This window comes from Danio rerio, chromosome 9 (assembly GCF_049306965.1).
Source record: "Danio rerio strain Tuebingen ecotype United States chromosome 9, GRCz12tu, whole genome shotgun sequence".
Lineage (NCBI taxonomy): Eukaryota > Metazoa > Chordata > Actinopteri > Cypriniformes > Danionidae > Danio > Danio rerio.
Genome location: NC_133184.1, coordinates 19,250,713 through 19,264,021, shown reverse-complemented (window position 1 = coordinate 19,264,021; position 13,309 = coordinate 19,250,713). Strand labels below are relative to the sequence as shown.

The following is a 13,309-nucleotide window of genomic DNA, read 5'->3' as shown; positions in this document are numbered from 1 at the left end:
GCTCTGGTAGGAATCTCTGGAAGCTTTGAGGCTTGTCATTTATTCTTCTCAGTCTAATTTGTAGAAAATGTTAAGGATAATTTTATTATAGATTAGTTCTATTGACCTTATTCTCCGCAGACGAGTGGGCGCTGCCATCTGAATCTTTTTGGCACAAGACTTCCGGTCTCATTCACTTCCATTCATTTTTAGACATTAAAAACAGCTCGTTTCGCTGTTTGATGTTGCTAACTGATATTTCCTTGTTATATTATTCTACTTGGTCTGTATAGTAATGCAAACATTTGTTTGTAGAGCAAGTAGTTTGACCGTTTTTTGCCGTTTATTATTCTTTGTCATTTCTCCCATAGGCGACTGAAACGGAAGTTCTAAGACAATCGCGAAAACAGGCGCACTTCCGCATTTTAGAATAAGGTCAATACTCTGTTGTTGTGAGCATAGATTATCTGCCAGACGTTCCGCTGGTAGCAGCAAGGATATCTCGGCATGGATGAAAGACCACTACCTACAACTTAATCTGGCAAAAACAGAAATACTTGTTTTCCCAGCAACTTTACGCATTCAACAAAATTTCTCCATCCGACTGGGATCATCTATATTTATTCCATCTAATTCATTAAGGAATCTTAAGGGTGATCAGTTTTGAAGACACATTGCTAACACAGCTCGATCATGTTAGCATGTTTCAACATCAGAAAAATCAGACCCTTCCTAAATTATCATGCTGCACAACTTCTAGTCCAAGCTCTTGTCATTTCACAGTAGCTGGACTACTGTAATGCTCTTCTAGCTGGACTCATATCTTGCACCCTTAAACCTCTAGAGATGATTAAAATCGCTTGCTCTCGTTTGGTCTTAAGTGAGACCCATGTGACAACTCTCTTTATCTCTCTCCGTTGGTTACTAGTTGAAGCTTGTATCAAGTTCAAATCTTTGATGTTTGCTTACGGAACAGCCACTGGTTCAGCATCCTCTTACCTTCACTTGCTTCTGAAAGTCTACATCTGTTTCAGAAGCCTTTGGTCAGTAAGTGAGTGCTTCCTCAAGGTAATATCACAGAGGGGCTCTGTACTCACATTAGACACGGTTGTCTTAAATGATTTTCCTCCACTCATCCCCTCGAGCCGCACTCACATTGCATTTTTTGCTTCCGAGTCTGAGCACGCTTTTGTCATTGATGATGCGACTGTTCAGAATTGCTTTAGTTATATTGTTTTGTTATATTTTAAGTCATTTGATATGACCAGATTATGAACAGATTCAGAATATGATGCTCAAAAATGTTAATGAAAGTCCTCATGATGCACGTATTAAGAGGTTTGCTGAAGGTGGCAGCTGTCGTGCAATGGGGTGTTTTTATCTTTAATATACTATGACAGTTTGCGTTCATTAAAAAGTAAGAATGATTATTAAATCCATATTAAATATTATCTTAAAAGTGACATCGGGTCCAGCAGGCTCAAGCATTTGCAGTCACGTAAAGATGTACCTTGCCAAAGCCCAATCGACACGTGCTTTGGCACACCTTTTCCAACTGGGCCAGGGCTGGCCAACTGAACCATGCCTGGGCCTGATTCTGAGAACTCACACTTGTCAAACGAACTAGGAAATGGGAGTCAAATGTGCCTGGGAGTTTTTCGGATAGCCTAGTGTGAGAACACTTTGAGTCACTTTCCAAAACCTTTACATTCAAAGTTCCTCACTGGTTGAATGATCTTCCCAGTCGCACAAAAAATTTTAGCTCTGTTACTGTCAGCTCTGTTGATGGTTTAAAATGTTTTACAACAATTAGTAACAAAATCAAATGTTTCCTATCACATTTAAACATTTATATAATGGATTCAGTTTACCGTAAATTATCAATTCGTTACATGTCAGTCCAATTTAAGAAAAATGAATGGAAAATTCTTGCAATGAATCACACAATGTATTCAGAAAGTATTTATAGCGCTTCACTTTTCCCACATTTTTTCTATGTCACAGCCTTATTCCAAAATGGATTAAATTCGTTTATTTCCTCAAAATTCTACACACAATACCCCATAATGACAATGTGAAAAAAGGTTTTTTTAAATCGTTGCAAATTTATTGAAAATAAAAAAACCTGAAAAATCACATGTTCAGAAGTATTCACAGCCTTTATTCAGTACTTTATGGATGCACCTTTGGCAGCAATTACAGCCTTAAGTCTTTTTGTAAATGATGCCACAAGCTTGGCACACCTGTCTTTGGGAATTTTTGCCCATTCCTTTTTGCAGTACCTCTCAAGCTCTATCAGGTTGGATGGGAAGCAACAGTGTACAGCCATTTTCAGATCTCTCCTGAGATGATCAATAGGATTTAGGTCTGGGCTCTAGCTAGGCCACTCAAGGACATTCACCGAGTTGGTGCTTTGGGTCATCGTCCTGCTGGAAGATGAACCGTCGCCCCAGTCTGAGGTCAAGAGCACTCAGAAACAGGTTTGCATTCAGGAGAATTTTGTTTTTTATGGTCCGAGAGTCCTTCAGATGCCTTTTGGCAAATTCTAGGCGGGGAGTGGCTTCCGTCTAGCCACTCTACCATCCAGGCCGGATTGGTGGATTGCTGCCCAGGTGGTTGTTATTCTGTAAGGTTCTCCTCTCTCTAAGTTTAATTTAGCGCTTCACAGAATACTTCTGTACATGTGATTTTTCAGGTTTTTTATTTTTAATAAATTTGCAATAATTTCAAAAAATCTTTTGTCATTATGGGATATTTTGTGTAGAATCTTGAGGAAATCAATTAATTTAATCTATTTTGGAATAAAGCTGTAACAAAAAAATGTGGGGAAAAAAGTGAAGTGCTATGAATACTTACCAGATGGACTTTATTTTTGCACTTTAAATAAAGTCTAGTCTCCCTTTCCCTTTTACACACACACACATACACACACACACACACACATACACACACACACACACACACACACACACACACACACACACACACACACAAACACACACACACACACACACACACACACACACACACAAATATTAATAATTCTTATTGTTTACAAAGATGCAAAGAGATTGTAACATATTAGATAAACAACATTTCGATGTAATTTTTTTTCCTAATCTCTGTTTAAATTCATTTTAATGATAAAATCATTTCCCTTTATTTTCATATAAGTTTTAGAGCCCCAATAACTTAAATAAAACCAAATAAACAATGAACCCAATAAAAGTTCAATAATCAACAAACGAACTGTACTTTTTGACAGATTTATGTTTGCTATGACTACATATGAAGTTAAATCCATCAGCATGATCTTTTCACACCTGGTCTACAAAAATCATGTTGCTACAAATAAACTGAGCCTCAGACACTCACTGTCAACAGCGCAATGGGAAACATCTTCCGAAGCTTGTGAAGGAGTCTATTATGACTTCACACGAATCTGTCAATCATCTTGTCCCAATATCTTTCCGTAATTAAACAGCCTGGATTAAAGCGAACGTCTGGTTTGTTTTTTGTCAGACTTATGTCAGAGATTTGGAATTTTGTTTTTAGACCTGTAATGTAGTGTAGTGCCATTTTTTCTTTCTTAATTTTATTTATGTTTTGAATTTCATATGGGAACTTGATCTTTTCTCCAACATCTTTTCATGTTAAAACATTTGAGAAATTGACTTTTATTTTTTTTATTTTCTATCTTAATAATTTAAAGTAATATATTCTAGGTATTGCAAATCAGGGATTCCTAAATTCGACCCCCAAAGTAATATATATATATATATATATATATATATATATATATATATATATATATATATATATATATATATATATATATATATATATATATATATATATATATATATATATATATATGTATATATATATATATATATATATATATATATATATATATATATATATATATGTATATGTATATATATATATATATATATATATATATATATATATATATATATATATATTTTATTTTTTTTTATTTTTATTTTTTTTGTATGCAACAGCGCACACATACCTCAAGTCTATTCTTAATTTAATTTTGAAGATCGTCACTCTTAAGACTTTCCTATGTGTATGTGAGTGTCGTAAAGGAGTTAAAGTTTAACCTGCCATAAAATCAATCTGCTGTATGTGAAAGTAATCTTCCCGGGGTTCACAATCCAATGAAAAAAATGCCTTTTTTTTTGGATATTGTGTTGTCGTTTTTTTTTTTTATTATTATTCTAATGGTTTAATGAAAAGAATTTAAATTTTAGAAATCACCAAGAGACCCCTCATTGTTACGCGAAATAAAAACAAATTTTATTGATAAAAAAATTCACTTCAAATGAGTTGTTGCAAAACAAACTAAATATACAACCTACAAAAATTCTAAATTTTTGTTCAGCCAACTTGATTTTTCATGTTTATTAAAAGTGTATTTTATATTTTCTTTTGCATATTAATTATGTATATTAATTGGGGTGTACAGTACTCTATTTCAGTGGTTCCCAACCTTAACCTCCCCCAGAAAATATTGTAAGGCCCCCCTCAACATTTAATGATATTATCACTCATATAAGTTTGCAGTAAGGATGATAAAAAATGTTGTTTTCAAACAAACGGTATGCTTATTACTATATTTAGATATGTTTATGCACTAATAAAAGCCTAATGTAAAATATACAGTAATAGCAAAACATCAGTAGGCCATTTGTAACTGAAAAACATAAGCCTTTCGTCTTTAAATTGGCCATATATATCAGTTGCCAATTAGTTAGCAAATTTTTTGTTGGTAGCTGTGAGGTTCCTCATCTTATTTCAGTATTGCTAGTTCTGTGACCTGAAATGTTTAGAGCTTTCTCACCTGGGTCCAGTATGCTTGGGTCATTAGTATTAGCTGCTGAAAGTGAATCAGTGAGCAATATAACGCGATAAACATTTTAAAAGTGCATTTGTAGGTATTATTTAAAGGGCATCCATTTTATCAATTTTTCTAAATTTTCAATACTTTTGTGTCTCACCTATCAGATTATTTATTATACATTTTAGAATATTGGAATGTTCTGCTTTGAACACAATGTTGCTGTTTTTGTTGCATGTGCCTTCAATGCTAGTTCTTCCCACCCACCGTTTCCACGTGCCTGTCAGAATCTCTGGTTGCATCATATAAGCAGCACAGTGACAGACATGAAGAGAGCAGATCTCGCGAACATTTGTAAGAAATATTTCAGTAAGAACTTTCCCAATGATTATTTGATGTATTTGTTGTTGAGTTAATTCAAGCCTTTCTGCAAAGATGAGTCACACAATGTCGTTACAAAGTTCAGGCACAAACACACACACACAGTATGCAAATGTGACAGTATACACAGTAATATCCACTGTTGTATGGATATCTGTTGTGTTAATGTAAAAAAAAAAAACCTGATTTAACATCCACAAAGGGGTCATGTACCTGCACTATAATCAATAAAATTGTGTGATTTATGGGATTTTCGTGAGGAAAAATAAGTGCTGCTCTCAGAACCACTCTCCTTCTCAGATGTGGGTTTGCATTGTCAGTGTGTAAATTAACTGTATTTATGCAGGTAATGACCTCCCATTTATAGGCAAACCCTTCCTTTTTTAAACACGCAACACCCCCTCACAGCTAGAATCACCCCTTTTCCAAGCTTTTTTCAAATCAGAGATGTGAAACCTCTTGATCAGACAAGTATTTGGTTAGATTAATTCTGACTTTGTCCTGGGACTTATCAGTACTGACTAATTTGTTGTAAAAAAACAATAAACCAGATTTGTTCAAATAAATTTTTTTATTTGTTTTTATCTGTGAGGGTGTTTTCATTTACAGTATGCTGGCCACAATATCCTGACTCTGTGTGACAGTTGTGACATGAGATTGTGTCATGAGAGGAATGTGTGAGATTGACGTCAGCACTGCTCACTGATCCTGCTCCATACATGTCTGTCCTTCTGTACATCTGGATGTATTTATAAAGTGGTCAGCGCAGTGTCAGTGATGCAAGATATAGATATGATGTGTGTCGGACGGGAAATGAGCTTGACTCATCTCTTACACACACATTACAAACCATACACTCATAATAAGCAAAACCTTCATGATCTAATATCGTCTCAAACCTAATACCATGTACTGTTTGAAGTACTGTAAGTTATTAGCAAATAACTAGATTTGCATATGAGAATGAATAAGTTTACAGATCCATATGTGCATTTTAAAATTATCTATCCGCCCGTCCATCTGTCCGTCTCTCTTTCTTTCTTTTTTTCTTTCTTTCTTTCTTTCTTTCTTTCTTTCTTTCTTTCTTTCTTTCTTTCTTTCTTTCTTTCTTTCTTTCTTTCTTTCTTTCTTTCTTTCTTTCTTTCTTTCTACCTACCTACCTACCTACCTACCTACCTACCCACCTACCTGTCTGTCTGTCTGTCTGTCCGTCCGTCCGTCCATCTGTCTGTCTGTCTGTCTGTCTGTCTGTCTGTCTGTCTGTCTGTCCGTCTGTCCCTCTATCCATCTAGCCATCTTTCTTTCTTTCTTTCTTTCTTTCTTTCTTTCTTTCTTTCTTTCTTTCTTTCTACCTACCCACCTACCTGTCTGTCTGTCTGTCCGTCTGTCCCTCTATCCATCTATTCATGAAGCCTCAGTTTCGGGTTCTTAGCTGACAAGAGTGGCACCTAGTGTGATCTTCTGCTGCTTTAGCCTATCTGTCTCAAGGTTTGACATTTTATGAATTCAGAAATGCTCTTCTGCATACCTTGGTTGTAACGATTGGTTATTTGAGTTACTGTTGCCTTTCTATCAGCGGAACCAGTCTGGCCATTCTCCTCTGACCTCTGACAAGGCATTTGTGCCCACAGAACTGCCACTCACTGGATATTTTTTCTTCTTCAGTACATTCTCTGTAAACCCTAGAGATAGTTGTGCGTGGAAAATCCCAGTAGATCAGCAGTTTCTGAAATACTCAGACCAGCCCATCTGGCATCAACAACCATGCCACGCATAAAGACACATAAATCACCTTTCATCACCATTCTAATGCCTGGTTTAAACTGCAGCAGATTGTCTTGACCATGTCTACATGCCTAAATGCATTGAGTTGCTGCCATGTGATTGGCTGATTAGAAATTTGCGTTAACGAGCAGTTGGACAGTTGTACCTGATAAAGTGACTGGTAAGTGTATCCATCTATCTATGCATACATACGTCCATACTATTTGGCCGTTAACATGTGTTGATTTTAGCCTGTCTTTAAATTTTACCCAAAAAATGCTAATTCTACACATAAAGCTTAACTGAAAATGAATATTTAATTTAAAATATAGTCTGAAAAGACCAAATTCATGTTAAATTAACTGTAAAAGATTCCAGTGTTAAAGTTTAGAATGTCTGCCTAGTGATTGAGTGAATAAGCTTAGAAGCATTGAGCACCATGTAAGAAGCATATGAAATGTGTGTCTGCTAATGTGACGGATGACATACATTGTAACAGGAGCTGCTCATGTGATTGCGGGTCACTGGTGCCACTGTGTCATTTCTGTACCGTCATGTGTCTTCTCCTCTTTTATGTATAGTCTGGAGTTTAAGCCTCTCCGTAAATGGTTGAAGACATTGCACAGCTTTCTTTGCAGTTACTACACATTCTAAGAAACTTCTCTTCTTCCTTTTTTCTGATCATGGGGGGTTTTCTCAAAAGGGGTCATGAACTAAAAGATCAGAATTCCCTTGATCTTTTGATATATTATGAAATCTCATGTAAGCTTCAGAGCTTAAATGTACCTTGTTAGTCTAAGCTATGTCTATCACCAAAATGTTGTAGAATGTGCCACTTTATTATATCATTGTGAAGGTAAACTCCTCCTTCATTATTTAGCTCCGCCTACTGATTTGCTTGTGTTAAAAAAAAGCAAGACCAACACAATCTACACACATTGCCCTCCATTTAATTCCAACAGTAGGAAAAAGGGGATGAACCATTTGTTTGAATAAATTTCCAGACCACATCAGAAAGAACTTGATCTTTTTTTTTTACTTCATTTTAAATGCAGAATACGATTTTAAAAATAAAGTTGTGATGTGGCCAGGTAAGGTGACCCATACTCTGAATTTGTGCTCTGCAATTTACCCATCGATGTGAACACTTACCGTGAACACAACTAGAGCAGTGGGTAGCTATTACTACATCCCCCAGGAAGCAGTTGGGGGTATTGAGGATAGTAAGAGGGCTGGTTTTTCATTCACACCACCTACAATGCCTGCTGGGATTCAAAACTACAACCTTCCGATCCATACAATGGACGAGAAGCCCACCTCATCGCGCCATGTCTTTACTAAGAGTTTGTTCCTTTGACTGTTCTTTTCTCTCAGCTGCCATCGGGGTACATGTGAGCAACGTAACACATTTACAACCCTATTTACTGTAGTTCAAAACAATATGCCATCACTCAGCCTTTTCAGTCTTCTTTTAGCCCTCAAACAAAAAACAAAAGATAACAGTTTTAAGTATAACGGGGCATAAACATTGCCTACTTGATATGTTTGTGTGAACGAAAGTTGTAGGTGATCCTCTTGACCAATATTCTTGGCTCAAATTGATTATATTGTGAATATTTTGTATTCCGTTTCTTAAATGAGCAGTATCACATGAGTCTCAGTGCGATGTGGCTGTATATCAGCACTGATGGGAGTTGTGAGGAATATACAGCCACATCGCACTGCTGTGAGTGTGATATTGCGTTTCTACAACAGTTAGATGATATAATCGCGTATATAAAAAAGAAAATGAAACGCGGAGAGTCTCAAAAGCCTTTTGTAAGAGGAATTACTTTCTTCCACCACTCATTCACATCTGCAGCTGACATCAGAACAGCAGAAACCATTGCTACTTCACCAATGTCACTTTAGAGCTAATGTTTAAATGATTGTCTATAGCGTAATGTCTAAAGTGATGACAAAACAGGTGATTTTTCTCACATTTTAAGATTATAAGGCTGATTGGCATGAAATGCCATCAGTCTGCAGAGATTTTACAGTATTTATCTGTTGCAATTGAGAGATCACAATATTACTATGGTATAAATAAAGCACTACAACATACAAAAGAGAGAGATCGACTTTGAGTCATTTACCTGTTTAATAAGGATTTGATCAGCTGTAGTTTGAAATTACACAGTTTTTCTCTTAGGGCTTATTGTGCGGTCTTTGTTGTCATCTTGTGGATTAACATCGTCAATTGCCTTTGCTCAAAGACAGGCTAATACACAAGGGTGAGGGGTGAAGAGGCTGGATAAGTGTTGTTCAACATTGCAGTGTTGAAATTAGAGCTGCTGGATTTACAACATGCAAATGCAACTTTTCTCAAAATACATGAAAGTTATTGGCTGTTTAACTGAGAGAAGAAGCATGTAAACGTTCTAGTTACCTTCAAACATTGTGGGCTCTATTTTAACGATTTAGGCGCAAAGCACAGGGTGCAAAAGCATTAAGGGCATATTCGAATCCTCTTTTGCTATTTTAAGGACAGAAAAATATGCTTTGAGCTGCGGCGCATGGTCTAACAGGGCTGAGCTTATTCTCTATAGTTATGGGAGTGTTATGAGAATAAATCAATCAGAGTCTCATCTCCCGTTCACTTTAAGAGTCAGTTGTGTCACCCCATGGCGCATTTGCTATTTAAATGGTGAACTTTGTAAGTGGAAAAACTGAATGCTGCACTAGCAAAAAACAAAACAAAACAGCTAAACAGAGCATTTACAGTGAGAGGATAAAGACTGAGCCTCCTTCAAAAGGCCTTTACTTTCTGTTTCTCTTTTTCCGTTGCATGGAGAAGGAAACGGTGTTGTACACTCCATGTCCATGTCCTATGCCCCATATAGTGTCCCTTCGTCAGATTATTTTTAAAATAATTTGTCATTTGACATCAGTGTGTAATAACTTTGGTACTTACTAACCAAAAAGTAGGAAAATAACTAAAACTACGGGTTTTAAGACATTTAAATTCATCTCACAGTCTATGCGTTTTTGTTTTGTTTTTACTGCAAAAATGCTGTGATTTAGAACTTTCCTAATTTTGTCCAGCACGCCTACAATATTACATTTCCCTTAAAACTTACTAAAATGTAAAAAATAAAATAAAATAAAAAAAAATAATAATAATAAATCTTTAATTCCTACATCAGAGGATTTCTAAAACAATATTTTAGGGGTAACATTTTTTTTGCAATTTCCCTTACAGGGATGTATAAACCGTCTAATGTTTGAGCCAACAGTCTCTAAAACGGCAATGCTCGTCTTCAAACAGTTGTATCATGTTATTGATTTTCCTATTCTTCTGACATATTGTTGTGGTATAGCTGCAAGATGTGTAAAGCAGATTTGTAAAACCTCTGAATACTAGTAAAATGTTGCTGATGTAATGAAGGGGTTTGTGGTCCTGGTGGGCCTCCTGTGGTCAGCACTAGTCCAGCGTGTCTGGCTGCATTGTCCCACTCTCTGCGTGGGTCTGCTGGTGAACGCAGTGGCCTCTCAGCGAACAGCCTGGGACATTTCATTTAAGATACAAACTCAAAATATGGGCATTCTTCACATTCCAGCCCGGGCTACTGCTCTGCCCATTGGCCCGCCAGAAGTATGGCACTCATCCAAGACATGGGCCTATACTTCTGTCTTGAGACGAATACACACGGACTGTCAGATCTCGTACTGGACCACACTGGATGGAAATATATTCCTACAGAAACTCAAGAAACTCAAAGCCTTAATACATTTAAGGTGAAGTTCTCTTTTCTTCTTTTCCGAAGCTGAACTATGTTAAGGGAGCTTTAGGTGTATTGTCCTCAGATTTACTCCTCCAGTAACAATGAGTATGTTTACTTGGACACCAATACTCTGAGTATCATACTTTTAGTACGATTTAGACATACTGTGGTTAAGGGTCTATCTTGTAAACAGTGATTTTTGATGACCTTGATTAGACTTAAGTTAAACTCAAACTAGGGATGCTCCGATCGATTGGCAGGAGATCACGGGAAAAAGGAGTCAGGAAACTGGCAAATGTTTAAACGTTAATAAATAAAAACAAAACAAGCCTTGATAAGACTAAAGTTATAATGAAACTCAGGGCCCTATTATACACCCGGCGCTGTGTGGCGCAAGGCTCGGCGCAGTAGTCTTTTGGTAGTTTTTAGCTTGGCGCAAGAGTCGTTTTGAGGCGTTTCGCTACGCTGTTTAAATAGCAAATGCATTAGCGCTCATTTGTGCGCCCATAGGCGTTCTGGTCTAAAAAGGAAGGCGTTCTAAGGCGGACTGCTGGCGCGTTGCTATTTTGAGAAACTATAATAGATTTTTCATTAGACCAAAACTAACCCGGTCTAAACTCTGGCGCAGAGTTGCACCTCGCTTACACACTGCTTAATACGCACAAGAGAGCAATAGGCAAATATCTTTACATATGAAAAACTTTAAATATTAAGGATATATATAGTATATAATAAGAATAGAAATAGAATATAAATATAAAGGATTAAAATATTACAAAACATATTATTTTCTAGCCTACATAAATATGAAAAATCACTGCTTTTATGTCTGCTTCATCTTGGCAGGCTTTTTCAGTTCATTCATAACAATTTGCTTTTGTGTAATGTTATTATTATTAGCAGTATTATTTATTATATCCATATTTATATTTGTTTTATTAAAAACAAGCTTGGATTTGCCCACCTGTCAGGTTTTAGACCATAAGGGGCACATCATGTGTTTTAGGATATAACTCAGGTTTTTGAGCACATTTTGTTAATATTGTTCATTTATTCGTTTGCTGGAAATTATAACTGAATTTAGAAATAGTTTTTAAACGAATATTTGTGCTTAACAAACAAAAGTATTTATTTATAGACTAATTGATGTCTGTGCATAAAGGTTTCCCTATCCAAGAGCGAATGTGAAAGTAGTTCCATTACCTCTCATTCTCACGCAGTAGATGCTCTGTTTAACAGTTTTCTGTTAAAAAAACTGTTAACTGTTAACTGTTTGCTAGTGAAATGCTCATTTTTTCCATGTAGACTTACTTTGTGTCCTGTAAATAGCAAAAAACGTGTCCTGACACGCCCTGAAAGCGTTTGCGCCCTGCGTTTTGCGCTCTGCGCATGCACCGTCAAAATAGAGCCCCTAAAATGTTTATGAGTTAACAATGAGAGGAAGATGCACGTTTACACCTGGGTTATACAGATAGCAGCACTATCTGTAACAAAATCAAACCTTGAAGAGGCTAAAGTTATAATCAAACTGCTTCATTTGATCGCCCAGAGATCTCTGGAAAAAGGAATCGGGCAACTGGCAAACGTTTAAATGATAATAAATAAATAAAACCAAAACAAACCTTAATGAGACCAAAGTTATAATCAAACTAGGGATGTTCAGGTCATCAGGCCAGAGATCGGTATTGGCCGATAATCACATTTAATGACTCGATCGGTTTTCGCCAATCTAATGACCTGATCGCAAGTGTATGTTTATGAGTTTACAAGGAGTGGAAGATAAACGTGTGCACCTGAGTTATAAAGATAGCAGCACTACATGTGAGGAGGTAAATGATGTGTGGACATGTGAGCGATTGATATGCATGCATCACAGCAGCTAAAATGTATACAGTTGTGGTGCAACCTCACCAGTGATGGTCTCTTTGTTGCCACTATTGTATATCCAGTGTTTTGAGCTGCTGTGACGCGAGCGGAGCAATCAGATTAATGCACCTGTCAACATTGAGAAGTGAAAAGAAGGGATATGCCCACCACAACACCCCTTCCCCCCAAACAAATCGCCAAATTACCAAATATGTTAATCTGGAGCTGTTTTATTGTAAATAAACATGTAAATGGTCAGCATTGTTTTATTATTATTAACAAAATAGTATACATTAGCAGCAAATAAATTAGCAAACAGTTTAGTTGACTGTTCAGCTGACAGACACACACCGATGTATGACGCATAGTAGGGGTAACGACACCTGTAAAGGAAAGGAATCGCACTGCTTTTTATATTTATTTAAAAGTGTTTTCATGCCTATAAATAAAACAAAGGCATAGAACAGATTCACATTTAAGAGCAAGGGGCGTCCCCTGGTGGTTCAGCGGTATGGGTTTGCCTATATTATTGCCACTCTTCATAGAAAGGTTGTAAACACGGGATGATAGCGGGAAAAACAGTTTGGGTTTACAGGTACAGTATGGCCTCATCTTGTGTCCAACTGTACCGACCTCTCCCGGTAGCTTCGCGAGTCTCCCGCATATTATGTTTCAGGTGCTTCTGTCTACA

The 13,309-nt window shown here is 36.6% G+C and overlaps 1 protein-coding gene and 1 long non-coding RNA gene across 2 annotated transcripts in view; both read left to right on the top strand.

The window, feature by feature from the left end:
• vwa8 (von Willebrand factor A domain containing 8) overlaps positions 1–13,309 on the top strand; it is a 246,717-nt gene that overhangs the window by 154,521 nt on the left and 78,887 nt on the right.
• Positions 5,408–10,089, top strand: LOC141376102 (uncharacterized). Its single transcript, XR_012385262.1, has 3 exons — positions 5,408–8,631; positions 8,700–9,465; positions 9,634–10,089. It is a non-coding gene; the product is annotated as an uncharacterized lncRNA (long non-coding RNA).